The sequence below is a fragment of the Primulina tabacum genome, chromosome 10 (genome assembly GCF_025594145.1).
Source record: "Primulina tabacum isolate GXHZ01 chromosome 10, ASM2559414v2, whole genome shotgun sequence".
NCBI classification, from domain to species: Eukaryota; Viridiplantae; Streptophyta; class Magnoliopsida; order Lamiales; family Gesneriaceae; genus Primulina; species Primulina tabacum.
In genome coordinates, this window is record NC_134559.1 from 135,663 (window position 1) to 161,333 (window position 25,671).

Below are 25,671 nucleotides of genomic sequence, written 5' to 3' on the forward strand. Positions count from 1 at the left end.
AAACGGTCGCGACACGAGGACTTCCCAGGGAGGTCACCCATTCTAGCTCTGCCATCGCGCCAGAACGCTTAACTTCATGGCTCTGATTGGGCGAGAGCAGTGCCGCGTGTTGTCCATCGCCGCACGCTCTACACGTACTCGAGGGATATAAGAATAAACATCCCACTCAATGTCGAGAGCGATCATACCAGCACTAATGCACTGGATCCCATCAGAACTCCGAAGTTAAGCGTGATTGGGCGAGACCAGTACTAGGATGGGCGACCCCCTGTGAAGTCCTCGTGTTCCACCTCTTTTCGTGTTTTTCTATTTTTGATTATTTGTTGATAGACGATTTTCGGCTCAAATCATCTGAATCTCGATCGGGACCAGATAAGACATGTTAAATCAACGTAGCTCGGGCACTGCCGGATTTGGACAAAATTGTGGGCTAATTTGATTGTAAACGGGCAAACGAACGAGACTCATTACTCCGCAGTAAACTGGCAAGATTTTAGCCGAATTCTTTCTCTAAGACCCTCTAATTTGCGATTTTCCGCTTCTGTTAAGCTTCTGTTTCCTCGAGAAATCCGCTTAGAAAGTTCGAAATTCGATTCCGGTTCCATTTTATCGTATCCCAGGCATAATAATAGCTTTACATTCGCTATTTTCTTCTTCTAATTTTTTTTCAATTTTCTGGGAACATTTAGCGATTTTTGTTGTCGTGAGCCGGTTATGTGCGGAAGGGTATGAAGTAGTTTACTCCGGAGATGGTTAACTCATTAAAAACAATTATTTCAACAGTTTTAGCGATAATTTATGTAAACGGTCACGACACGAGGACTTTCCAGGGAGGTCACCCATCCTAGCTCTGGCATCGCGCCAGAACGCTTAACTTCATGGTTCTGATTAGGCGAGAGCAGTGCCGCGTGTTGTCCATCGCCGCCCGCGCCACACGTACTCGAGGGATATAAGAATAAACATCCCACTCAATGTCGGATGCAATCATACCAGCACTAATGCACCGGATTCCATCAAAACTCCGAAGTTAAGCGTGCTTGGGCGACAGCAGTACTAGGATGGGTGACCCCCGGGGAAGTCCTCGTGTTGCACCCCTTTTCTTGTTTTTCTATTTTTGATTACTTGTTGACAGACGATTTTCGGCTCAAATCATCTGAATCTTGATCGGCACCCGATAAGACATGTGAAATCAACGTAGCTCGGGCACTACCGGATTTGGACAAAATTGCAGCCTAATTAGATTGTAAACGGGCAAACGAACGAGACTCATTACTCCGCAATGAGCCTGCGAGATTTTAGCCGAATTCCTTCTCTAAGACCCTCTAATTTGCGATTTTCCGCTTTTGTTAAGCTTCTGTTTCCTCGACAAATCCGCTTAGGAAGTCCTAAATTCTATTCCGGTTCCATTTTATCGTATCCCAAGCATAATAATAGCTTTACATTCGCTATTTTCTTCTTCTTATTTTTTTTTCAATTTTCTGGGAACATTTATCGATTTTTGTTGTCGTGAGCCGGTTCTGTGCGGAAGGGTATGACGCAGATTACTCCGGAAATGGTTTACTCATTAAAAACAAGTATTTTTACTGTTTTAGCTTTAATTTACTTAAAAGTTCGCGACACGAGAACTTTAAGGGGAGGTCACCCATCCTAGCTCTGGCATCTCGCCAGAACGCTTAACTTCATGGTTCTGATTGGGCGAGAGCAGTGCCGCGTGATGTCCATCGCCGCCCGCGCAACACGTACTCGAGGGATATAAGAATAAACATCCCACTCAATGTCGGGTGCGATCATACCAGAACTTATGCACCGGATCCCATCAGAACTCCTAAGTTAAGCGTGCTTGTGCGAGAACTGTACTAGGATGGGTGACCCCCTGGACAGTCCCCGTGTTGCACCCCTTTTCGTGTTTTTCTATTTTTGATTACTTGTTGACAGACGATTTTCGGCTCAAATCATCTGAATCTGGATCAGGACCAGATATGACATGTGAAATCAACGTAGCTCGGTAACTGCCGCATTTAGACATAATTGTAGCCTAATTTGATTGTAAACGGGCAAACGAACGAGACTCATTACTCCGCAATGAGCTGGAGAGATTTTAGCCGAATTCCTTCTCTAAGACCCTCTAATTTGCGAATTTCCGCTTCTGTTAAGCTTGCATTTCCTCGAGAAATCCATTTAGAAAGTCCGAAATTCGATTCTGGTTTCATTTTATCGTATCCCAGGCATAATAATAGCTTTACATTCGCTATTTTCTTCTTCTTATTTTTTTTCTATTTTCTGTAAACATTTAGCGATTTTTGTTGTCATGAGCCGGTTCTGCTGCGGAAGGGTATTACGCAGTTTACTCCGGAGACGGTTGAATCATTAAAAACAATTATTTCGACTGTTTTAGCTATAATTTACGTAAACGGTCGCGACACGAGGGTTTCCCAGGGAGGTCACCCATCCTAGCTCTGCCATCGCGCCAGAACGCTTAACTTCATGGTTCTGATTGGACGAGAGCAGTGCCGCGTGTTGTCCATCGCCGCCAGCTCCACACGTACTCGAGGGATATAATAATAAACATCCCACACAATGTCGGGTGCGATCATACCAGCACTAATGCACCGGATCCAATCAGAACTTCGAACTTAAGCGTGCTAGGATGGGTGACCGCCTGGGAAGTCCTCGTGTTGCACCCCTTTTCGTGTTTTTCTATTTTTGATTACTTGTTGACAGATGATTTTCGGCTCAAATAATCTGAATCACGATCGGGACTAGATAAGACATGTGAAATCAACGTAGCTCGGGCACTGCCGGATTTGGACAAAATTGAAGCCTAATTTTATTGTAAACGGGAAAACGAAGGAGACTCATTACTCCGCAAGGAGCTGGCGAGATTTTAGACGAATTCCTTCTCTGAGACCCTCTAATTTACGATTTTCCGCTTCTATTAAGCTTCCATTTCCTCGAGAAATCCGCTTAGGAAGTTCTAAATTAGATTTCTGTTCCATTTTATCGTATTCTAGGCATAATAATAGCTTTACATTTGCTATTTTCTTCTTTTCTAAATTTTTTTTTCTATTTTCTGGGAACATTTAGCGATTTTTGTTGTCTTGAGCAGTTTCTGTGCGGAAGGGTATGACGCATTTTACTCCGGAGACGGTTGACTCATTAAAAACAATTATTTTGACTGTTTTATCCATAATTTACGTAAACGGTAGCGACACGAGGACTTCCCAAGGAGGTCACCCATCCTAGCTCTGCCATCGCGCCAGAACGCTTAACTTCATGGTTCTGATTGGGCGAGAGCAGTGCCGCGTGTTGTACATCGCCGCCCGCTCCACACGTACTCGAGAAATATAAGAATAAACATCCCACTCAACGTCGGGTGCGATCATACCAGCACTAATGCACCGGATCCCATCAGAATTCCGAAGTTAAGCGTGCTTGGGCGAGAGCAGTACTAGGATGGGTGACCCCCTTGGAAGTCCTCGTGTTGCACCCCTTATAGTGTTTTTCTATTTTTGATTACTTGTTGACAGATGATTTTCGGCTCAAATCATCTGAATCACGATCGTGACCAGATAAGACATGTGAAATCAACGTAGCTCGGGCACTTCCGGATTTGGACAAAATTGAAGCCTAATTTGATTGTAAACGGGAAAACGAACGAGACTCATTACTCTGCAATGAGCTGGCGAGATTTTGGTCGAATTCCATCTCTAAGACCCTCTTATTTGCGATTTTATGCTTCTGTTAAGTTTGCGTTTCCTCAAGAAATCCGCTTAGGAAGTCCGAAATTCAATTCCGATTCCATTTTATCGTATCACAGGCATAATAATAGCTTTACATTCGCTATTTTCTTCTTCTAATTTTTTTTTTCTATTTTCCTGGGAACATTTACCGATTTTTGTTGTCTTGAGCAAGTTCTGTGCGGAAGGGTATGACGCATATTACTCCGGAGATGGTTAACTCATTAAAAACAATTATTTCGACTGTTTTATCCATAATTTACGTAAACGGTCGTGACACGAGGACTTTCCAGGAAGGTCACCCATCCTAGCTCTGCCATCGCGCCAGAACGCTTAACTTCATGGTTATGATTGGGCGAGAGCAGTGCTGCGTGTTGTCCATCGTCGTCCGCGCCACACGTACTCGAGAGATACAAGAAGAAACATCCCACTTAATGTCGGGAGCGATCATACCAGCACTAATGCACCGGATCCCATCAGAACTCCGAAGTTAAGCGTGCTTGGGCGAGTGCAGTACTAGTGTTACACCTCTTTTTGTGTTTTTCTATTTTTGATTAACTTGTAATAGACGATTTTTGGCTCAAATCTTCTGAATCTCGATCGGACCAGATAAGATATGTGAAATCAACGTAGCTCGGGCAATGCCGGATTTGGACAAAATTGTAGCCTAATTTGATTGTAAACGGGCAAACGAACGTTACTCATTTCTTCGCAATGAGCTGGCGAGATTTTAGCCGAATTCCTTTTCTAAGACCCTATAATTTGCGATTTTCCGCTTCTGTTAAGCTTCCGTTTTCTCGAGAAATCCGCTTAGGAAGTCCGAAATTCGATTCCGGTTCCATTTTATCGTATCCCAGGCATAATAATAGCTTTATATTCGCTACTTTCTTCTTCTTATTTTTTTTTCTATTTTCTGGGAACATTTAGCGATTTTTGCTGTCGTGAGCCAGTTCTGTGCGGAAGGTTATGATGCAGATTACTCCGGAGATGGTTAACTCATTAAAAACAATTATTTCGACAGTTTTAGCTATAATTTACGTAAATGGTCGCGACACGAGGACTTTCCAGGGAGGTCACCCATCCTAGCTCTGCCATCGCGCCAGAACGCTTAACTTCATGGTTCTGATTGGGCGAGAGCAGTGCCGCGTCTTGTCCATCGCCGCCCGCGCCACACGTACTCGAGGGATATAAGGATAAACATCCCACTTAACGTCGGGAGCGATCATACCAGCACTACTGCACCGGATCCCATCAGAACTCAAAAGTTAAGCATGCTTGGGTGAGTGCAATACTAGGATGGGTGACCCCCTGGGAAGTCATCGTGTTACACCTTTTTTCGTGTTTTTCTATTTTTGATTAATTTGTAACATGCGATTTTTGGCTAAAATCTTCTGAATCTCGATCAGACCAGAAAAGATATGTGAAATCAACGTAGCCCGGGCACTGCCGTATTTGGACAAAATTGTAGCTTAATTTGATTGTAAATGGGCAAACGAACGTTACTCATTACTCCGCAATGAGCTGGCGAGATTTTAGCCGAATTCCTACTCTAAGACCCTCTAATTTGCGATTTTCCGCTTCTGTTAAGCTTCCGTTTCCTCGAGAAAACCGCTTAGGAAGTCCGAAATTCGATTCCGATTCGCCAGAACGCTTAACTTCATGGTTCTGATTGGGCGAGAGCAGTGCCGCGTGTTGTCCATTGCCGCCCGCTCCACACGTACTCGAGGGATATAAGAATAAACATCCCACTCAATGTCGGGTGCGATCATACCAGCACTAATGCACCGGATCCCATCGGAACTCCGAAGTTAAGCGTGCTTGGGCGAGAGCAGTACTAGGATGGGTGAACCCCTTGGAAGTCCTCGTGTTGGACCCGTTTTCGTGTTTTTCTATTTTTGATTACTTGTTGACAGATGATTTTTGGCTCAAATCATCTGAATCACGATCTAGACCAGATCAGACATGTAAAATCTACGTAGCTTGGGCACTTCCAGATTTGGACAAAATTGAAGTCTAATTTGATTGTAAACGGGAAAATGAACGAGACTCATTACTCTGCAATGAGCTGGCGAGATTTTAGCCGAATTCTTTCTCTAAGACCCTCTTATTTGCGATTATCCGCTTCTGTTAAGCTTCCGTTTCCTCGAGAAATCCGCTTAGGAAGTCCAAAATTCGATTCCGGTTCCATTTTATCGTATCACAAGCATAATAATAGCTTTACATTCGCTATTTTTTTCTTCTAATTTTTTTTTCTATTTTCTGGGAAAATTTACCGATTTTTGTTGTCTTGAGCAAGTTCTGTGCGGAAGGGTATAACACATATTACTCCGGAGACGGTTAACTCATTAAAAACAATTATTTCGACTGTTTTATCCATAATTTACGTAAACGGTCGTGACACGAGGACTTTCCAGGGAGGTCACCCATCCTAGCTCTTCCATCGCGCCAGAACGCTTAACTTCATGGTTCTGATTGGGCGAGAGCAGTGCCGCGTGTCGTCCATCGCCGCCCGCGCCACACGTACTCGAGGGATATAAGGATAAACATCCCACTTAACGTCGGGAGCGATCATACCAGCACTAATGCACCGGATCCCCATCAGAACTCCGAAGTTAAGCATGCTTGGGCGAGTGCAATACTAGGATGGGTGACCCCCTATGAAGTCCTCGTGTTGCACCCCTTTTCGTGTTTTTCTATTTTTGATTACATGTTGACAGACGATTTTCGGCTCAAATCATCTGAATCACGATCGGGACCAGATAAGACATGTGAAATCAACGTAGCTCGGGCACTGCCGGATTTTGACAAAATTGTAGACTAATTTGATTGTAAACGGGCAAACGAACGATACTCATTACTCCGCAATGAGCTGGCGAGATTTTAGCCAAATTTCTTCAATAAGACCCTCTAATTTGCGATTTTCCGCTTCTTTTAAACTTCCGTTTCCTCAAGAAATCCGCTTAGAAAGTCCGAAATTCGATTCCGGTTTCATTTTATCGTATCCCAGGTATAATAATAGCTTTATTTCGCTATTTTCTTCTTCTTATTTTTTTTTCTATTTTCTGGGAACATTTAGCGATTTTTGTTGTCTTGAGCCGGTCTAGTGCGGAAGGGTATGACGCTAATTACTTCGGAGACGTTAACTCATTATAAACAATTATTTCTACTGTTTTAGCCATAATTTACGTAAACGGTCGCGACACAAGGACTTCCCAGGGAGGTCACCCATCCTAGCTCTGCCATCGCGCCAGAACGTTTAACTTCATGGTTCTGATTGGGCGAGAGCAGTGCCGCGTGTTGTCCATCGCCGCCCGCTCTACACGTACTCGAGGGATATAAGAATAAACATCCCACTCAATGTCGAGAGGGATCATACCGGCACTAATGCACCGGATCCCATCAGAACTCCGAAGTTATGCGTGCTTGGGCGAGACCAGTACTAGGATGGGCGACCCCCTGTGAAGTCCTCGTGTTCCACCTCTTTTCGTGTTTTTCTATTTTTGATTATTTGTTGATAGACGATTTTCGGCTGAAATCATCTGAATCTCGATTGGGACCAGATAAGACATGTGAAATCAACGAAGCTCGGGCACTGCCGGATTTGGACAAAATTGTGGGCTAATTTGATTGTAAACGGGCAAACGAACGAGACTCATTACTCCGCAGTAAACTGCAATGATTTTAGCCGAATTCTTTCTCTAAGACCCTCTAATTTGCGATTTTCCGCTTCTGTTAAGCTTCTGTTTCCTCGAGAAATCCGCTTAGGAAGTCCGAAATTCGATTCCGGTTCCATTTTATCGTATCACAGGCATAATAATAGCTTTACATTCGCTATTTTCTTCTTCTAATTTTTTTTCTATTTTCTGAGAACATTTAGCGATTTTTGTTGTCTTGAGCACGTTCTGTGCGGAAGTGTGACGCATATTACTCCGGAGACGGTTAACTCATTAAAAAAATTATTTCGACAGTTTCATCCATAATTTACGTAAACGGTCGCGACACGAGGACTTCTCTGGGAGGTCACCTATCCAAGCTCTGGCATTGCACCAGAACGCTTAACTTCATGGTTCTGATTGGGCGAGAACAGTGCCGCGTGTTGTCCATCGCCGCCCGCTCCACACGTACTCGATGGATATAAGAATAAACATCCCACTCAATGTCGGGTATGATCATACCAGCACTAATGCATCGAATCCCATCAGAACTCCGAAGTTAAGCGTGCTTGGGCGAGAGCAGTACTAGGATGGGCGACCCCCTTGGAAGTCCTGTGTTGCACCCTTTTCGTGTTTTTCTATTTTTGATTACTTGTTGACTGATGATTTTCGGCTCAAATCATCTGAATAACGATCGTGACCAGATAAGACATGTGAAATCAACGTAGCTCGGGCACTGCCGGATTTGGACAAAATTGAAGCCTAATTTGATTGTAAACGGGAAAACGAACGAGACTTATTACTCTGCAATGAGCTGGCGAGATTTTGGCCTAATTCCATCTCTAAGACCCTCTTATTTGCGATTTTTCGCTTATGTTAAGCTTCCGTTTCCTCAAGAAATCCGCTTAGGAAGTCCGAAATTCGATTCCGATTCCATTTTATCGTATCACAGGCATAATAATAGCTTTACATTCGCTATTTTCTTCTTCTAATTTTTTTTCTATTTTCTGAGAACATTTAGCGATTTTTGTTGTCTTGAGCACGTTCTGTGCGGAAGGGAGACGCATATTACTCCGGAGACGGTTAACTCATTAAAAAAATTATTTCGACAGTTTCATCCATAATTTACGTAAACGGTCGCGACACGAGGACTTCTCTGGCAGGTCACCTATCCAAGCTCTGGCATTGCACCAGAACGCTTAACTTCATGGTTCTGATTGGGCGAGAACAGTGCCGCGTGTTGTCCATCGCCGCCCGCTCCACACGTACTCGATGGATATAAGAATAAACATCCCACTCAATGTCGGGTATGATCATACCAGCACTAGTGCATCGAATCCCATCAGAACTCCGAAGTTAAGCATGCTTGGGCGAGAGCAGTACTAGGATGGGCGACCCCCTTTGAAGTCCTGTGTTGCACCCTTTTCGTGTTTTTCTATTTTTGATTACTTGTTGACTGATGATTTTCGGCTCAAATCATCTGAATCACGATCGTGACCAGATAAGACATGTGAAATCAACGTAGCTCGGGCACTGCCGGATTTGGACAAAATTGAAGCCTAATTTGATTGTAAACGGGAAAACGAACGAGACTTATTACTCTGCAATGAGCTGGCGAGATTTTGGCCTAATTCCATCTCTAAGACCCTCTTATTTGCGATTTTCCGCTTCTGTTAAGCTTCCGTTTCCTCAAGAAATCCGCTTAGGATGTAGAACCCGTAAATCAGTAGACGTATAAGCCATGCATAATTCTAGATTTTTAAATTTAATTGACTTCATTGCATGATTATTTTAAATGCATTTGTTTGAAGTTAATTATTTTATTATTTCAGTTCAGTAGTTTGATCTTTAGCATTTCAGTTATTTCAGTGAGGCCGGACCGGAGTTGGAGTTTTGAGATAGAATTTAAGATTCGAGAAATATTTCCAGAAGTTAATTTAGCTAGCAACCAAGTTCATTTAAGTTAGAAAGGGAGGTTTGAGGATTTAATTTAATTATTTGAGGTGAATAAGAAATGAACTCATTTAAGTTATTTAATTAAGGGGTTAGCTCACTAAAATTATTTAAAGGATTAGTAAGACTTTCAAGGATTATTAGTTGACTAGATAATCAACATTTCCCTTTATTTTATCATGCATTTTTCGGCCACCCTTAGTGCTAGAAGATTCATTTTCCAACTCATCAACTTTGACCAATTCTTTGCATGTAATTAGTAGGATAATTCTAGGATTTTTGGGAGCACAATTTAATTAATTAATGGACATATCCTAGACTAAAAAATAAGCAAAATTTCGGCCACTACCTCCTAGAAGCATCCACCAACTCATTTGATATCAAACCATAATTCAAAATTCAAAAATGAGAAGACTTGGTCTTGATTCTTTCCTTATATCTTGCACCCACTTCCCTCACCCTCCTAACCATCATTCCCCCTCCCTTAGTCATGAAATTCAGAGTGTTTTTGAGAGAGGAAAACCGTGGGAATTCAGTAGGAAGCAAGGGAAGAAAAATCGAGAGCAAGAAAGGTAAACAAGAGAAGCGCTCCACCTCCTCCGTGCCGCGTCGTCGTCGTTTCGTTCGTTTTCTTTCAAAACGAAACCAGGCATGTCTAGATTTCTTTCAAACCTCAATCAAGTCATATTATCATTTATTTTTCAGTACATGATCATGTTTATTCAAGTAAAAATCGAGATCCATGTCAAAACATTTGGAAACCACACATGCAGAATTTTCGAATTCCTTGGCAAGCTTCACGGTTTCTTTTGGTTTGTGAGTTTCAGGTGATTGGTTCGATTCCAGGCTCCCAAGGCGGCTTGTATACATGTAGTAGGATGCACTAGGACCATGTTGGTCCATTCAAACCAGCCCCATGCTTGCTGGAAATTCAGAATGACAGCAAGTCCCTTAGGTGCAGAAAAATGTGGTTCGAAAATTTCAGTTTTGTGTCAAGGGGTTGGATCTGATCTTGGCTGCCCCAAGGGCCTATAGCCATGGTTGGATCACTTCCCTAGCATGTCTAAGACGTGACTAAGTTGCCCTTTTGGTGGCTTGGTCCATGGTTCATCGGTTTTTAATCAAAACGTCAGAACAGCCCCTTTCCCCATTCGGCCCTTCCATTTTTCAGCATATGGTTCGTTTCTTTTGTGGCTTGGTGTGGATCTTGGTTGGCCTATGGCCCTTAGCCACGGTTCATATCATGCTCCTAGATGTCTAGATCGTGCCATGGTCAATCAAATGGCCACTGGAACGACGCAAGACATCGATCATAGCATAAACACTACACACGCATGCACGTTGCTCTCGGTTGGACCCTTCGGTTAAGATTTGGTGTGATGCGGATTGTGGCTGGCCTAGGGCCCTTAGCCATGGTTCAAATCATTCCTTGGGATGTTGGTAAGAGTCTATGGTCGGTGGTTCACGCCCCTAATGGCCGATAGTCTCGAAACCAATGCAAGTCTTGTAGTGCGCAGCTGCTGTATTTTTGACAGCAAGTATGCTGCTGTTCAGAAGCGTCGTTTGAGTTCTTGGTTGGCTTTTAGCCCATGGCCTTGGACTGGACAGTGCCTCATTGAGTTGGGAAGGTCATGTTTTCGACCGTTTGTCATTTGGATCATTTTTGAGGTCGTACGAGAATTTACGGTGCAATGTGCCAAATTGACTCTCGAAAGAGCGTTTCGTGTTTTGGCCTCCATTTCACCTAGAGTTCGACCCTATCATTTTAGGAGCATTATTTTATGATTTTTCAGCGTATTTTAATCATGACTATACGTCGGTTCAGTGTCGGTTTGGGTTGGCTCGGAGTCATGATTAAATGCGAAGTCATTAGGCGTCATAGTCGCATCTTTTGAACGTAAATTGCATAGTTGGTCATGTTTAAGCTATTGCATATTTTTCATGGCACAGTTAGGTTGCAGCGAGCCTGGGAACGATCCAATCCAATCCAGTTGGTAAAATTACGGGACATTTTCATTATGCCAGTTAATTATTTTACGTGCATTAAATAGAAAATGATTATTTTGAGATTTATGCGATATGGCTTGTGGTTCATTCACTATGTGGGAGTGTTATTTTATACGGTCGCCAGTGACCGATCAGTTCAGTATGGTACCACCCGGTCGCCAGTGACCGGCCAGCTCAGTTCAGTTTCAGCCTCCCCGGTAGCCAGTTACCGATCAGTTCAGCTTAGTGCAGTGGCCACAGGCGTAAAACATAATCTCAACAGAAAATTTTACCAGATATTTCAGTACAGGCTCCAAGGAGCAAATATTTTTAGAGTGACTTCCAGTTCAGTTATGCACGTATTATAATTGCTCAGTACAGATTATTTTCAGTATGCCTCAGGACAGGATATTTTATCTCATGCATATTTTAAATTCAGATTTTTACTCGTTACCTGCGATTTATGCATGCTGAGTCTTTAGACTCACTAGACTTGATTGTTGTAGGTACTGATGAGGCCAGGGCCGAGGGCGGGGACCAGTGAGCCAGCTTGGGTCGGCAGTAGTGGCACCCGAGGACCTCAGAGCAGCAGTTGTTATTTTCTTCGCAAACAATTTTTATCAGTCGTTGGATATTTTTTTAAATCGTTGTTGTTGGCAAAACTTTGATTTTCTTCCGCTGCAATATTTTGAAATATTGAACTTGATTCACCAGTGATTTTATGAATGAGGCCATTTAAGTTCTTTTAAAAAAAAAATTTTTAATTTTCCGCAAATTTTCAAGCAAGTAGTTCGAGGGCCTTCACATAGGAAGTCCGAAATTCGATTCCGATTCCATTTTATCGTATCACAGGCATAATAATAGCTTTACATTCGCTATTTTCTTCTTCTAATTTTTTTTTTCTATTTTCTGGGAACATTTACCGATTTTTGTTGTCTTGAGCAAGTTCTGTGCGGAAGGGTATGACGCATATTACTCCGGAGATGGTTAACTCATTAAAAACAATTATTTCGACTGTTTTATCCATAATTTACGTAAACGGTCGTGACACGAGGACTTTCCAGGGAGGTCACCCATCCTAGTTGTGCCATCGCGCCAGAACGCTTAACTTCATGGTTATGATTGGGCGAGAGCAGTGCTGCGTGTTGTCCATCGTCGTCCGCGCCACACGTACTCGAGAGATACAAGAAGAAACATCCCACTTAATGTCATGAGCGATCATACCAGCACTAATGCACCGGATCCCATCAGAACTCCGAAGTTAAGCGTGCTTGGGCGAGTGCAGTACTAGTGTTACACCTCTTTTCGTGTTTTTCTATTTTTGATTAACTTGTAATAGACGATTTTTGGCTCAAATCTTCTGAATCTTGATCGGACCAGATAAGATATGTGAAATAAACGTAGCCCGGGCAATGCCGGATTTGGACAAAATTGTAGCCTAATTTGATTGTAAACGGGCAAACGAACGTTGCTCATTTCTCCGCAATGAGCTGGCGAGATTTTAGCCGAATTCCTTCTCTAAGACCCTATAATTTGCGATTTTCCGCTTCTGTTAAGCTTCCGTTTCCTCGAGAAATCCGCTTAGGAAGTCCGAAATTCGATTCCGATTCGCCAGAACGCTTAACTTCATGGTTCTGATTGGGCGAGAGCAGTGCCGCGTGTTGTCCATCGCCGCCCGCTCCACACGTACTCGAGGGATATAAGAATAAACATCCCTCTCAATGTCGGGTGCGATCATACCAGCACTAATGCACCGAATCCCATCGGAACTCCGAAGTTAAGCGTGCTTGGGCGAGAGCATTACTAGGATGGGTGACCCCCTTGGAAGTCCTCGTGTTGCACTTGTTTTCGTGTTTTTCTATTTTTGATTACTTGTTGACAGATGATTTCCGGCTCAAATCATCTGAATCACGATCTAGACCAGATAAGACATGTGAAATCAACGTAGCTCGGGCACTGCCGGATTTGGACAAAATTGAAGCCTAATTTGATTGTAAACGGGAAAACGAACGAGACTCATTACTCTGCAATGAGCTGGCGAGATTTTAGCCGAATTCTTTCTCTAAGACCCTCTTATTTGTGATTTTCCGCTTCTGTTAAGCTTTCGTTTCCTCGGGAAATCCGCTTAGGAAGTCCGAAATTCGATTCCAGTTCCATTTTATCGTATCACAGGCATAATAATAGCTTTACGTTCGCTATTTTCTTCTTCTAATTTTTTTTTCTATTTTCTGGGAAAATTTACCGATTTTTGTTGTCTTGAGCAAGTTCTGTGCGGAAGGGTATGACACATATTACTCCGGAGACGGTTAACTCATTAAAAACAATTATTTCGACTGTTTTATCCATAATTTACGTAAACGGTCGTCACACGAGGACTTTCCAGGGAGGTCACCCATCCTAGCTCTGCCATCGCGCCAGAACGCTTAACTTCATGGTTATGATTGGGCGAGAGCAGTGCCGCGTGTTGTCCATCGCCGCCCGCTCCACACGTACTCGAGGGATATAACGATAAACATCCCACTTAACGTCGGGAGCGATCATACCAGCACTAATGCACCGGATCCCATCAGAACTCCGAAGTTAAGCATGCTTGGGCGAGTGCAATACTAGGATGGGTGACCCCCTGTGAAGTCCTCGTGTTGCACCCCTTTTCGTGTTTTTTTATTTTTGATTACATGTTGACAGACGATTTTCGGCTCAAATCATCTGAATCACGATCGGGACCAGATAAGACAAGTGAAATCAACGTAGCTCGGGCACTGCCGGATTTGGACAAAATTGAAGCCTAATTTGATTGTAAACGGGAAAACGAACGAGACTCATTACTCTGCAATGAGCTGGCGAGATTTTAGCCGAATTCTTTCTTTAAGACCCTCTTATTTACGATTTTCCGCTTTTGTTAAGCTTCCGTTTCCTCGGGAAATCCGCTTAGGAAGTCCGAAATTCGATTCCGGTTCTATTTTATCGTATCCCAGGCATAATAATAGCTTTACATTTGCTATTTTCTTCTTCTAATTTTTTTTTCTATTTTCTGGGAAAATTTACCGATTTTTGTTGTCTTGAGCAAGTTCTGTGCGGAAGGGTATGACACATATTACTCCGGAGACGGTTAACTCATTAAAAACAATTATTTCGACTGTTTTATCTATAATTTACGTAAACGGTCGTGACACGAGGACTTTCCAGGGAGGTCACCCATCCTAGCTCTGCCATCGCGCCAGAACGCTTAACTTCATGGTTCTGATTGGGCGAGAGCAGTGCCGCGTATTGTCCATCGCCGCCCGCGCCACACGTACTCGGGGGATATAAGGATAAACATCCCACTTAACGTCGGGAGCGATCATACCAGCACTAATGCACCGGATCCCATCAGAACACCAAAGTTAAGCATGCTTGGGCGAGTGCAATACTAGGATGGGTGACCCCCTGTGAAGTCCTCGTGTTGCACCCCTTTTCGTGTTTTTCTATTTTTGATTACATGTTCACAGACGATTTTCGGCTCAAATCATCTGAATCACGATCGGGACCAGATAAGACATGTGAAATCAACGTAGCTTGGGCACTACCGGATTTGGACAAAATTGTAGACTAATTTGATTGTAAACGGGCAAACGAACGATACTCATTACTCCGCAATGAGCTGGCGAGATTTTAGCCAAATTTCTTCTATAAGACCCTCTAATTTGCGATTTTCCGCTTCTGTTAAACTTCCGTTTCCTCGAGAAATCCGCTTAGAAAGTCCGAAATTCGATTCCGGTTTCATTTTATCGTATCCCAGGTATAATAATAGCTTTATTTCGCTATTTTCTTCTTCTTATTTTTTTTTCTATTTTCTGGGAACATTTAGCGATTTTTGTTGTCTTGAGCCGGTTCTGTGCGGAAGGGTATGACGCTAATTACTTCGGAGACGTTAACTCATTATAAACAATTATTTCTATTGTTTTAGCCATAATTTACGTAAACGGTCGCGACACAAGGACTTCCCAGGGAGGTCACCCATCCAAGCTCTGCCATCGCACCAGAACGCTTAACTTCATGGTTCTAATTGGGCGAGAACAGTGCCGCGTGTTGTCCATCGTCGCCCGCACCACACGTACTCAAGGGATATTAGAATAAACATCCCACTCAATGTCGGGTGTGATCATACCAGCACTAATGCACCGGATCCCATCAGAACTCCGAAGTTAAGCGTGCTTGGGCGAGAGCAGTACTAGGTTAGGTGACCCCCTGGGAAGTTCTCGTGTTGCACCCATTTTCGTGTTTTTAAATTTTTGATTGATTACTTGTTCACAGATGATTTTCGGCTCAAATCATCTAAATCTCGATCGGGACCACATAAGACATGTGAAATCAACGTAGCTCGGGCACTGCAAGATTTGGACAAAATTGTAGGCTAATTTGATTGTAAACGGGCAAACGAACGAGACTCATTACTGCGCAATGAGGCGGCGAGATTTTATACGAATTCCTTCTCTAAGACACTGTAATTTGCGATTTACCGCTTCTGTTTCCTCGAAAAATCCACTTAGGAAGATTGAAATTCGATTCTGGTTCCATTTTATCGTATCTGAGGCATAATAATAGCTTTACATTCGATATTTTCTTCTTCCCATTTTTTTTCTATTTTTTGGGAATATTTAGCGATTTTTGTTGTCATGAGCCGGTTCTGTGCGGAAGGGTGTGACGCAGATTAATCCGGAGACGGTTAACTCATTAAAAACAATTATTTCGACTGTTTTATCCATAATTTACGTAAACGGTCGTCACACGAGGACTTTCCAGGGAGGTCACCCATCCTAGCTCTGCCATCGCGCCAGAACGCTTAACTTCATGGTTCTGATTGGGCGAGAGCAGTGCCGCGTGTTGTCCATCGCCGCCTGCTCCACACGTACTTGAGGGGATATAAGAATAAACATCCCACTCAATGTCGGCAGCGATCATACCAGCACTAATGCACCGGATCCCATCAGAACTCCGAAGTTAATCGTGCTTAGGCGAGACCAGTACTAGAAGGGGCGACTCCCTGGGAAGTCCTCGTGCTGCACCTCTCTTCGTGTTTTTCTATTTTTGATTATTTGTTGACAGACGATTTTCGGCTCAAATCATCTGAATCTCGATCGGACCAAATAAGACATGTGAAATCAACGTAGCTCGGACACTGCCGGATTTGGACAAAATTGTAGGCTAATTTGATTGTAAACGGGCAAACGGACGAGACTCATTACTTCGCAATGAGCTGGCAATATTTTTGCTAAATTCCTTCTCTAAGACCCTCTAATTTGCGATTTACCGCTTCTGTTAAGCTTCCGTTTCCTTGAAAAAATCCACTTAGGAAGTTTGAAATTCGATTTCAGTTTCTTTTTATCATATCCCTGGCATAATAATAGCTTTAGATTCGCTATTTTCTTCTTCTTAATTTTTTTCTATTTTTTGGGAACATTTATCGATTTTTGTTGTTGTGAGCCGGTTCTGTGCGGAAGGGTATGACGCAGATTACCCCAGAGACGGTTAACTCATTAAAAACAATTATTTCGACTGTTTTAGCCATAATTTACGTAAACGGTCGCGACACGAGGACTTACCAGGGAGGTCACCCATCCTAGCTCTGCCATCGCGCCAGAACGCTTAACTTCATGGTTCTGATTGGGCGAGAGCAGTGCCGCGTTTTGTCCATCACTGCCCGCTCCACACGTACTCGAGGGATATAAGAATAAACATCTTAATCAATATCGTGTGCGATCAAAACAGCACTAATGCATCGGATCCCATCAGAACTCCGAAGTTAAGCTTGCTTGGGCGAGAGCAGTACTAGGATGGGTAACCCCCTGGGAAGTCCTCGTGTTGCACCACTTTTTGTGTTTTTCTATTTTTGATTACTTGTTGACAGACGATTTTCGACTCAAATCATCTGAATCTCGATGGGGATCAGATAAGACATGTGAAATAAGCGTAGCTCGGGTACTGCTGGATTTGGACAAAATTGGAGACTAATTTGATTGTAAACGGGCAAACGGACGAGACTTATTACTCCGCAAAGTGCTGGCAAGATTTTAGCTAAATTCCTTCTCTGAGACCCTCTAATTTGCGATTTAACGCTTCTGTTAAGGTTCCGTTACTCGAGAAATCCGCTTAGGATGTTCGAAATTCGATTTCGGTTCCATTTTATCGTATCTCAAGCATAATAATAGCATTACATTCGCTATTTTCTTCTTCTTATTTTTTTTCTATTTCCTTGGAACATTTATCGATTTTTGTTGTAGTGAGCCGGTTTTGTGCGGAAGGGTATGACGCAGATTACTCCGGAGAAAGTTAACTCATTAAAAACAATTATTTCGACTGTTTTAGCCATAATTTACGTAAACAGTCGCGACACGAGGACTTTCCAGGGAGGTCACCCATCCTAGCTCTGCCATCGCGCCAGAACGCTTAACTTCATGGTTCTGATTGGGCGAGAGCAGTGCCGCGTGTTGTCCCTCGCCGCCCGTTCCACACGTATTCGAGGAATATAAGAATAAACAACCCACTCAATGTCGGGTGCGATCATACCTGCACTAATGCACCAGATCCCATCAGAACTCCGAAGTTAAGCGTGCTTGGGCAAGAGCAGTACTAGGATGGGTGACCCCTTGAGAAGTCCTCGTGTTGCACCCATTTTCGTGTTTTTCTATTTTTGATTACTTGTTGACAGACGATTTTCAGCTCAAATCATCTGAATCTCGATCGGGACCAGATAAGACATGTGAAATCAACGTAGCTCGGGCACTGCCGGATTTGGACAAAATTATAGGCTAATTTGATTGTAAACGGGCAAACGGACGAGACTCATTACTTCGCAATGAGCTGGCGATGTTTTAGCTAAATTCCTTCTCTAAGACCCTCTAATTTACGATTTTCCGCTTCTGTTAAGCTTCCGTTTCCTCGAGAAATCCGCTTAGGAAGTCCGAAATTCGATTCCGGTTCCATTTTATCGTATCCCAGGCATAATAATAGCTTTACATTCGCTATTTCCTTCTTCTTATTTTTTTTTCTATTTTCTAGGAACATTTATTGATTTTTGTTGTCGTGAGCCTGTTCTGTGCTGAATGGTATGAAGCAGATTACTCCGGAGACGGTTAACTCATTAAAAACAATTATTTCGACTGTATTAGTCAAAATTTACGTAAACCGTCGCGACACGAGGTCTTTCCAGAGAGGTTACCCTTTCCTACCTCTGCCATCGCACCAGAACGCTTAACTTCATGGTTATGATTGGGCGAGAGCAGTGCCGCGTGTTGTCCATCGCCGCCCGCTCCACACGTACTCGAGGGATATAAGAATAAACATCCCACTCTTGTTCGGTGCGATCGTACTAGCAATAATGCATCGGATCCCATCAGAACTCCGATGTTATGTGTGCTTGGGCAAGAGCAGTACTAGGATGGGTGACCCCCTGGGAAGTCCTCGTGTTGCACCCCTTTTCGTGTTTTTCTATTTTTGATTACTTGTTGACAGACGATTTTCGGCTCAAATCATCTGAATCTCGATCGGGAACAGATAAGACATGTGAAATGAAAGTAGCTCGGGCACTGCCGGATTTGGACAAAATTGTAGGCTAATTTGATTGTAAACGGGCAAACGGACGAGACTCATTGCTATGCAATGAGTTGACGAGATTTTAGCCGAATTTCTTCTCTAAGACCCTCTAATTTGCGATTTACCGCTTCTGTTAAGCTTTCGTTTCCTCGATAAATCTGCTTAGGAAGTTCAAAATTCGATTCCGGTTCCATTTTATCGTATCCCAGGCATAATAATAGCTTTACATTCGTTATTTCCTTCTTCTTATTTTTTTCTATTTTCGGGGAACATTTATCGATTTTTGTTGTCGTGAGCCGGTTCTGTGTGGAAGGGCATGACGCAGATTACTCCGGAGACGGTTAACTCATTAAAAACAATTATTTCGCCTGTTTTAGCAATAATTTACGTAAACGGTCGCGACACGAGGACTTCCCAGGGAGGTCATCCATCCTAGCTCTGCCATCGCGCCAGAACGCTTAACTTCATGGTTCTGATTGGGCGAGAGCAGTGCCGCGTGTTGTCCATCGCCGCCCGCTCCACACGTACTCGAGGGATATAAGAACAAATATCCCACTCAATGTCGGGTGCGATCATAACAGCACTAATGCACCGGAATATCATCAAAACTCAGAAGTTAAACGTGTTAGGGCGAGAGCAGTACTAGGATGGGTGACCCCCTGGGAAGTCCTCGTATTGCACCCCTTTTCGTGTTTTTCTATTTTCGATTACTTGTTGACAGACGATTTTCGGCTCAAATCATCTGAATCTCGATCGGGACCAGATAAGACATGTGAAATGAAAGTAGCTCGGGCACTGCCGGATTTAGACAAAATTGTAGGCTAATTTGATTGTAAACGGGCAAACGGACGAGACTCATTGCTATGCAATGAGTTGACGAGATTTTAGCCGAATTTCTTCTCTAAGACCCTCTAATTTGCGATTTACCGCTTCTGTTAAGCTTTCGTTTCCTCGATAAATCTGCTTAGGAAGTTCAAAATTCGATTCCGGTTCCATTTTATCGTATCTCAGGCATAATAATAGCTTTACATTCGTTATTTCCTTCTTCTGATATTTTTTTTTCTATTTTCTGGGGACATTTATCGATTTTTGTTGTCGTGAGCCGGTTCTGTGCGGAAGGGTATGACGCAGATTACTCCGGAGACGGTTAATTCATTAAAAACATTTATTTCGACTTTTTTATCCATAATTTACGTAAACTGGTCGCGACACGAGGTCTTCCCATGGTGGTCATCCATCCTAGCTCTGTCATCGCGCGAGAACGCTTAACTTCATAATTATGTTTGGGCGAGAGCAGTTCCGCGTGTTGTCCATCGCCGCCCGCTCCACACGTACTCGAGAGATATAAGAATAAACATCCCACTCAATGTCGGCTGCGATCATACCAGAATTAATGCACTGGATCCCATCAGAACTCCGAAGTTAAACGTGCTTGGGCGAGAGCAGTACTAGGATAGATGACCCCATGGGAAGTCCTCGTGTTGCACCCCTTATCGTGTTTTTATATTTTTGATTACTTGTTGACAGACGATTTTCGGCTCAAATCATCTGAATCTCGATCGGGACCAGATAAGACATGTGAAATGAAAGTAGCCCGGGCACTGCCGGATTTGGACAAAATTGTAGGCTAATTTGATTGTAAACGGGCAAACGGACGAGACTCATTACTAAGCAATGAGCTGACGAGATTTTAGCCGAATTCCTTCTCTAAGACCCTCTAATTTGCGATTTACCGCTTCTGTTAAACTTTCGTTTCCTCGAGAAATCCGCTTAGGAAGTTCGAAATTCGATTCCGGTTTCATTTTATCGTATCCTAGGCATAATAATAGCATTACATTCGTTATTTCCCTCTTCTTATTTTTTCTATTTTCTGGGAACATTTATCGATTTTTGTTGTCGTGAGCCGGTTCTGTGCGGAAGGATATGACGCAGATTACTCCGGAGACGGCTAACTCATTAAAAACAATTATTTCGTTTGTTTTATCCATAATTTACGTAAACGGTCGCGACACGAGGTCTTCCCCACCCATCCTACCTCTGCCATCGCGCCAGAACGCTTAACTTCATGGTTATGATTGGGCGAGAGCAGTGCCGCGTGTTGTCCATTAGCGCCCGCTCCACACGTACTCGAGGGATATAAGAATAAACATCCCACTCAATGTCATGTGCGATCATACCAGCACTAATTCACCGGATCCCATCAGAACTCCGAAGTTAAGCGTGCTTGGGCGAGAGCAGTACTAGGATGGGTGACCCCCTGGGAGGTCCCCGTGTTGCACCTTTTTTAGTGTTTTTCTATTTTTGATTACTTGTTGACAAACGATTTTCGGCTCAAATCATTCGAATCTCGATCAGGACCAGATAAGACATGTGAAATGAAAGTAGCTCGGGCACTGCCGGATTTTGACAAAATTGTAGGCTAATTTGATTGTAAACGGGCAAACGGAAGAGACTCATTACAATGCAATGAGCAGACGAGATTTTAGCCGAATTCCTTCTCTAAGACCCACTAATTTGCGATTTATCGCTTCTGTTAAGCTTTCGTTTCCTCGAGAAATCCGCTTAGGAAGTTCGAAATTCGATTCCAGTTCCATTTTATCGTATCCTAGGCATAATAATAGCTTTACATTCATTATTTTCTTCTTCTTATTTTTTTTTCTATTTTCTGGGAACATTTATCGATTTTTGTTGTCGTGAGCCGGTTCTGTGCGGAAAGGTATGACGCAGATTACTCCGGAGACGGTTAACTCATTAAAAACAATTATTTCGACTGTTTTATCCATAATTTACGTAAACGGTCGCGACACGAGGTCTTCCCAGGGAGGTCACCCATCCTACCTCTGCCATCGCGCCAGAACGCTTAACTTCGTGGTTATGATTGGGCGAGAGCAGTGCCGCGTGTTATCCATCGCCGTCAGCTCCACACGTACTCGAGGGATATAAGAATAAACATCCCACTCAATGTCGGGTGCGATCATACCAGAACTAATGCACTGGATCCCATCAGAACTCCGAAGTTAAGCGTGCTTGGCCGAGAGCAGTACTAGGATGGATGACCCACTGGGAAGTCCTCGTGTTGCACTTTTTTCGTGTTTTTCTATTTTTGATTACTTGTTGACAGACGATTTTCGGCTCAAATCATCTCAATCTAGATCGGGACCGGATAAGACATGTGAAATGAAAGTAGCTCGGGCACTGCCGGATTTGGACAAAATTGTAGGCTAATTTGATTGTAAACGGGCAAACGGACGAGACTCATTCTACGCAATGAGCTGACGAGATTTTAGCCGAATTCCTTTTCTAAGACCCTCTAGTTTGCGATTTAACGCTTCTGTTAAGCTTTTGTTTCCTCGAGAAATCCGCTTAGGAAGTTCGAAATTCGATTCTGGTTCCATTTTATCGTATCCCAGGCATAATAATAGCTTTATATTTGTTATTTCCTTCTTCTTATTTTTTTTTCTTTTTTCTGGGAACATTTATCGATTTTTGTTGTCGTGAGCCGGTTCTGTGCGGAATGGTATGACGCAGATTACTCCGGAGACGGTTAACTCATTAAAAACAATTATTTCGACTTTTTTAACCATAATTTACGTAACCGGTCGCGACACGAAGTCTTCCCAGGGAGGTCACCCATCCTAGCTCTGCCATTGCGCCAGAACGCTTAACTTCACGGTTATGATTGGGCGAGAGCAGTGCCGCGTGTTGTCCATCGTCGCCCGCTCCACATGTACTCGAGGGATATAAGAATAAACATCCCACTCAATGTTGGATGCGATCATACCAGCACTAATGCACCGGATCCCATCAGAACTCCGAAGTTAAGCGTGCTTGGGCGAGAGCAGTACTAGGATGGGTGACCCCCTGTGAAGTCCTCGTGTTGCACCCCTTTTCGTGTTTTTCTATTTTTGATTACTTGTTGACAGACGATTTTCGGCTCAAATCATCTGAATCTCGATCGGGACCAGATAAGAATGTGAAATGAAAGTAGCTCGGGCACTACCGGATTTGGACAAAATTGTAGGCAAACAGGCAAACGGACGAGACTCATTACTACGCAATGAGCTGACGAGATTTTAGCCGAATTCCTTCTCTAAGACCCTCTAATTTGCAATTTAACGCTTCTGTTAAGCTTTCGTTTCCTCTAGAAATCCGCTTAGGAAGTTCGAAATTCGATTTTGTTTCCATTTTATCGTATCCCAGGTATAATAATAGCTTTACATTCGTTATTTTCTTCTTCTTATTTTTTTTTCTATTTTCTAGGAACATTTATCGATTTTTGTTGTCGTGAGCCGGTTCTGTGCGAAAGGGTATGACGCATATTATTCCGGAGACGGTTAACTCATTAAAAACAATTATTTCGACTGTTTTATCCATAATTTACGTAAACGGTCGCGACACGAGGTCTTCCCAGGGAGGTCACCCATCCTACCTCTGCCATCGCGCCAGAACGCTTAACTTCGTGGTTATGATTGGGCGAGAGCAGTGCCGCGTGTTGTCCATCGCCGTCAGCTCCACACGTACTCGAGGGATATAAGAATAAACATCCCACTCAATGTCGGGTGCGATCATACCAGCACTAATGCACCGGATCACATCAGAACTCCGAAGTTAAGCGTGCTTGGGCGAGAGCAGTACTAGGATAGGTGACCTCCTGGGAAGTCCTCGTGTTGCACCCCTTTTCGTGTTTTTCTATTTTTTATTACTTGTTGATAGACGATTTTCGGCTCAAATCATCTGAATCTCGATCGGGACCAGATAAAACATGTGAAACGAAAGTAGCTCGGGCACTGCCGGATTTGGACAAAATTGTAGGCTAATTTGATTGTAAACGGGCAAACGGACGAGACTCATTACTACGCAATGAGCTGACGAGATTTTAGCCGAATTCCTTCTCTAAGACCCTCTAATTTGGGATTTAACGCTTCTGTTAAGCTTTCGTTTCCTCGAGAAATCCGCTTAGGAAGTTCGAAATTCGATTCTGGTTCCATTTTATCGTATCCTAGGCATAATAATAGCTTTACATTCGTTATTTCCTTCTTCTTATTTTTTTTTCTATTTTCTAAGAACATTTATCGATTTTTGTTGTCGTGAGCCGGTTCTGTGCGGAAGGGTATGACGCAGATTACTCCGGAGACGGTTAAATCATTAAAAACAATTATTTCAACTTTTTTAACCATAATTTACGTAACCGGTCGCGACACGAGGTCTTCCCAGGGAGGTCACCCATCCTGGCTCTGCTATCGCGCCAGAACGCTTAACTTCATGGTTATGATTGGGCGGGAGCAGTGCCGTGTGTTGTCCATCGCCGCCCACTCCACACGTACTCGAGGGATATAAGAATAAACATCCCACGCAATGTCGGGTGCGATCATACCAGCACTAATGCACCGGATCCCATCAAAACTTCAAAGTTAAGCGTGCTTGGGCGAGAGCAGTACTAGGATGGGGGTGACCCCCTGGGAAGTCCTCGTGTTGCACCCCTTTTCGTGTTTTTCTATTTTTGATTACTTGTTGACAGACGATTTTCGGCTCAAATCATCTGAATCTCGATCGGGACCAGATAAGACATGTGAAATGAAAGTAGCTCGGGCACTGCCGGATTTGGACAAATTTGTAGGCTAATTTGATTGTAAACAGGCAAACGGACGAGACTCATTACTACGCAATGAGGTGACGAGATTTTAGCCGAATTCCTTCTCTAAGACCCTCTAATTTGCGATTTAACGCTTCTGTTAAGCTTTCGTTTCCTCGAGAAATCCGCTTAGGAAGTTCGAAATTCGATTCCGGTTCCATTTTATCGTATCCCAGGCATAATAATAGCTTTACATTCGTTATTTCCTTCTTCTTATTTTTTTATATTTTCTGGGAACATTTATCGATTTTTGTTGTCGTGAGCCGGTTCTGTGCGAAAGGGTATGACGCAGATTACTCCGGAGACGGTTAACTCATTAAAAACAATTATTTCGACTTTTTTAACCATAATTTACGTAACCGGTCGCGACACGAGGTCTTCCCAGGGAGGTCACCCATCTTACCTCTGCCATCGCGCCAGAACGCTTAACTTCATGGTTATGATTGGGCAAGAGCAATGCCGCGTGTTGTCCATCGCCGCCGCTCCACACGCACTCGAGGGATATAAGAATAAACATCCCACTCTTGTTGGGTGCGATCATACCAGCAATAATGCATCGGATCCCATCAGAACTCCGAAGTGAAGCGTGCATAGGCGAGAGCAGTACTAGGATGGGTGACCCCATGGGAAGTCCTCGTGTTGCACCCCTTTTCGTGTTTTTCTATTTTTGATTACTTGTTGACAGACGATTTTCGGCACAAATAATCTCAATCTCGATCGGGACCGGATAAGACATGTGAAATGAAAGTAGCTCGGGCACTGCCGGATTTGGACAAATTTGTAGGCTAATTTGATTGTAAATGGGCAAACGGACGAGACTCATTACTACGCAATGAGCTGACGAGATTTTAGCCGAATTCCTTCTAAGACCCTCTAATTTGCGATTTAACGCTTCTGTTAAGCTTTCGTTTCCTCGAGAAATCAGCTTAGGAAGTTCGAAATTCGATTCTGGTTCCATTTTATCGTATCCCAGGCATAATAATAGCTTTACATTCGTTATTTCCTTCTTCTTATTTTTTTTTATATTTTCTAGGAACATTTATCGATTTTTTTTGTCGTGAGCCGGTTCTGTGCGGAAGGGTATGACGCATATTACTCCGGAGACGGTTAACACATTAAAAACAATTATTTAGACTTT

The 25,671-nt window shown here is 43.2% G+C and overlaps 20 non-coding genes and 8 pseudogenes across 20 annotated transcripts; all 28 read left to right on the forward strand.

The window, feature by feature from the left end:
• The first annotated feature begins 174 nt into the window (after positions 1 to 174).
• LOC142510270 (5S ribosomal RNA) lies at positions 175 to 293 on the forward strand. The gene has a single exon (XR_012808393.1). It is a non-coding gene; the product is annotated as a 5S ribosomal RNA (ribosomal RNA).
• Positions 294 to 976: 683 nt separating this feature from the next.
• LOC142516777 (5S ribosomal RNA) lies at positions 977 to 1,095 on the forward strand. Its single transcript, XR_012812553.1, has one exon. It is a non-coding gene; the product is annotated as a 5S ribosomal RNA (ribosomal RNA).
• Positions 1,096 to 1,779: 684 nt separating this feature from the next.
• Positions 1,780 to 1,898, forward strand: LOC142510853 (5S ribosomal RNA; annotated as a pseudogene).
• Positions 1,899 to 3,371: 1,473 nt separating this feature from the next.
• Positions 3,372 to 3,490, forward strand: LOC142513094 (5S ribosomal RNA). The gene has a single exon (XR_012809059.1). It is a non-coding gene; the product is annotated as a 5S ribosomal RNA (ribosomal RNA).
• Positions 3,491 to 4,176: 686 nt separating this feature from the next.
• LOC142512889 (5S ribosomal RNA) lies at positions 4,177 to 4,268 on the forward strand (annotated as a pseudogene).
• A 683-nt stretch (positions 4,269 to 4,951) lies between these two features.
• Positions 4,952 to 5,070, forward strand: LOC142512295 (5S ribosomal RNA; annotated as a pseudogene).
• Positions 5,071 to 5,494: 424 nt separating this feature from the next.
• LOC142507305 (5S ribosomal RNA) lies at positions 5,495 to 5,613 on the forward strand. Its single transcript, XR_012805565.1, has one exon. It is a non-coding gene; the product is annotated as a 5S ribosomal RNA (ribosomal RNA).
• A 684-nt stretch (positions 5,614 to 6,297) lies between these two features.
• On the forward strand, positions 6,298 to 6,417 carry LOC142508293 (5S ribosomal RNA). The gene has a single exon (XR_012806514.1). It is a non-coding gene; the product is annotated as a 5S ribosomal RNA (ribosomal RNA).
• Positions 6,418 to 7,099: 682 nt separating this feature from the next.
• On the forward strand, positions 7,100 to 7,218 carry LOC142507603 (5S ribosomal RNA). Its single transcript, XR_012805856.1, has one exon. It is a non-coding gene; the product is annotated as a 5S ribosomal RNA (ribosomal RNA).
• A 680-nt stretch (positions 7,219 to 7,898) lies between these two features.
• Positions 7,899 to 8,016, forward strand: LOC142509489 (5S ribosomal RNA). Its single transcript, XR_012807660.1, has one exon. It is a non-coding gene; the product is annotated as a 5S ribosomal RNA (ribosomal RNA).
• A 679-nt stretch (positions 8,017 to 8,695) lies between these two features.
• Positions 8,696 to 8,813, forward strand: LOC142511821 (5S ribosomal RNA; annotated as a pseudogene).
• Positions 8,814 to 12,539: 3,726 nt separating this feature from the next.
• Positions 12,540 to 12,631, forward strand: LOC142512897 (5S ribosomal RNA; annotated as a pseudogene).
• Positions 12,632 to 13,055: 424 nt separating this feature from the next.
• LOC142507214 (5S ribosomal RNA) lies at positions 13,056 to 13,174 on the forward strand. The gene has a single exon (XR_012805476.1). It is a non-coding gene; the product is annotated as a 5S ribosomal RNA (ribosomal RNA).
• Positions 13,175 to 13,858: 684 nt separating this feature from the next.
• LOC142515940 (5S ribosomal RNA) lies at positions 13,859 to 13,977 on the forward strand. Its single transcript, XR_012811760.1, has one exon. It is a non-coding gene; the product is annotated as a 5S ribosomal RNA (ribosomal RNA).
• A 684-nt stretch (positions 13,978 to 14,661) lies between these two features.
• LOC142508826 (5S ribosomal RNA) lies at positions 14,662 to 14,780 on the forward strand. Its single transcript, XR_012807028.1, has one exon. It is a non-coding gene; the product is annotated as a 5S ribosomal RNA (ribosomal RNA).
• Positions 14,781 to 15,462: 682 nt separating this feature from the next.
• Positions 15,463 to 15,581, forward strand: LOC142513449 (5S ribosomal RNA). The gene has a single exon (XR_012809395.1). It is a non-coding gene; the product is annotated as a 5S ribosomal RNA (ribosomal RNA).
• A 677-nt stretch (positions 15,582 to 16,258) lies between these two features.
• On the forward strand, positions 16,259 to 16,377 carry LOC142511372 (5S ribosomal RNA; annotated as a pseudogene).
• Positions 16,378 to 17,060: 683 nt separating this feature from the next.
• LOC142509208 (5S ribosomal RNA) lies at positions 17,061 to 17,179 on the forward strand. Its single transcript, XR_012807393.1, has one exon. It is a non-coding gene; the product is annotated as a 5S ribosomal RNA (ribosomal RNA).
• Positions 17,180 to 17,861: 682 nt separating this feature from the next.
• On the forward strand, positions 17,862 to 17,980 carry LOC142514314 (5S ribosomal RNA). The gene has a single exon (XR_012810213.1). It is a non-coding gene; the product is annotated as a 5S ribosomal RNA (ribosomal RNA).
• A 684-nt stretch (positions 17,981 to 18,664) lies between these two features.
• On the forward strand, positions 18,665 to 18,783 carry LOC142511404 (5S ribosomal RNA; annotated as a pseudogene).
• Positions 18,784 to 19,465: 682 nt separating this feature from the next.
• On the forward strand, positions 19,466 to 19,585 carry LOC142510711 (5S ribosomal RNA; annotated as a pseudogene).
• Positions 19,586 to 20,272: 687 nt separating this feature from the next.
• Positions 20,273 to 20,391, forward strand: LOC142507926 (5S ribosomal RNA). Its single transcript, XR_012806163.1, has one exon. It is a non-coding gene; the product is annotated as a 5S ribosomal RNA (ribosomal RNA).
• A 673-nt stretch (positions 20,392 to 21,064) lies between these two features.
• Positions 21,065 to 21,183, forward strand: LOC142513545 (5S ribosomal RNA). The gene has a single exon (XR_012809486.1). It is a non-coding gene; the product is annotated as a 5S ribosomal RNA (ribosomal RNA).
• Positions 21,184 to 21,867: 684 nt separating this feature from the next.
• Positions 21,868 to 21,986, forward strand: LOC142507197 (5S ribosomal RNA). The gene has a single exon (XR_012805459.1). It is a non-coding gene; the product is annotated as a 5S ribosomal RNA (ribosomal RNA).
• Positions 21,987 to 22,668: 682 nt separating this feature from the next.
• LOC142510622 (5S ribosomal RNA) lies at positions 22,669 to 22,787 on the forward strand. Its single transcript, XR_012808664.1, has one exon. It is a non-coding gene; the product is annotated as a 5S ribosomal RNA (ribosomal RNA).
• A 671-nt stretch (positions 22,788 to 23,458) lies between these two features.
• On the forward strand, positions 23,459 to 23,577 carry LOC142513040 (5S ribosomal RNA). The gene has a single exon (XR_012809007.1). It is a non-coding gene; the product is annotated as a 5S ribosomal RNA (ribosomal RNA).
• Positions 23,578 to 24,261: 684 nt separating this feature from the next.
• Positions 24,262 to 24,382, forward strand: LOC142507470 (5S ribosomal RNA). The gene has a single exon (XR_012805728.1). It is a non-coding gene; the product is annotated as a 5S ribosomal RNA (ribosomal RNA).
• Positions 24,383 to 25,062: 680 nt separating this feature from the next.
• Positions 25,063 to 25,181, forward strand: LOC142517042 (5S ribosomal RNA). The gene has a single exon (XR_012812804.1). It is a non-coding gene; the product is annotated as a 5S ribosomal RNA (ribosomal RNA).
• The last annotated feature ends 490 nt before the right edge of the window (positions 25,182 to 25,671 follow it).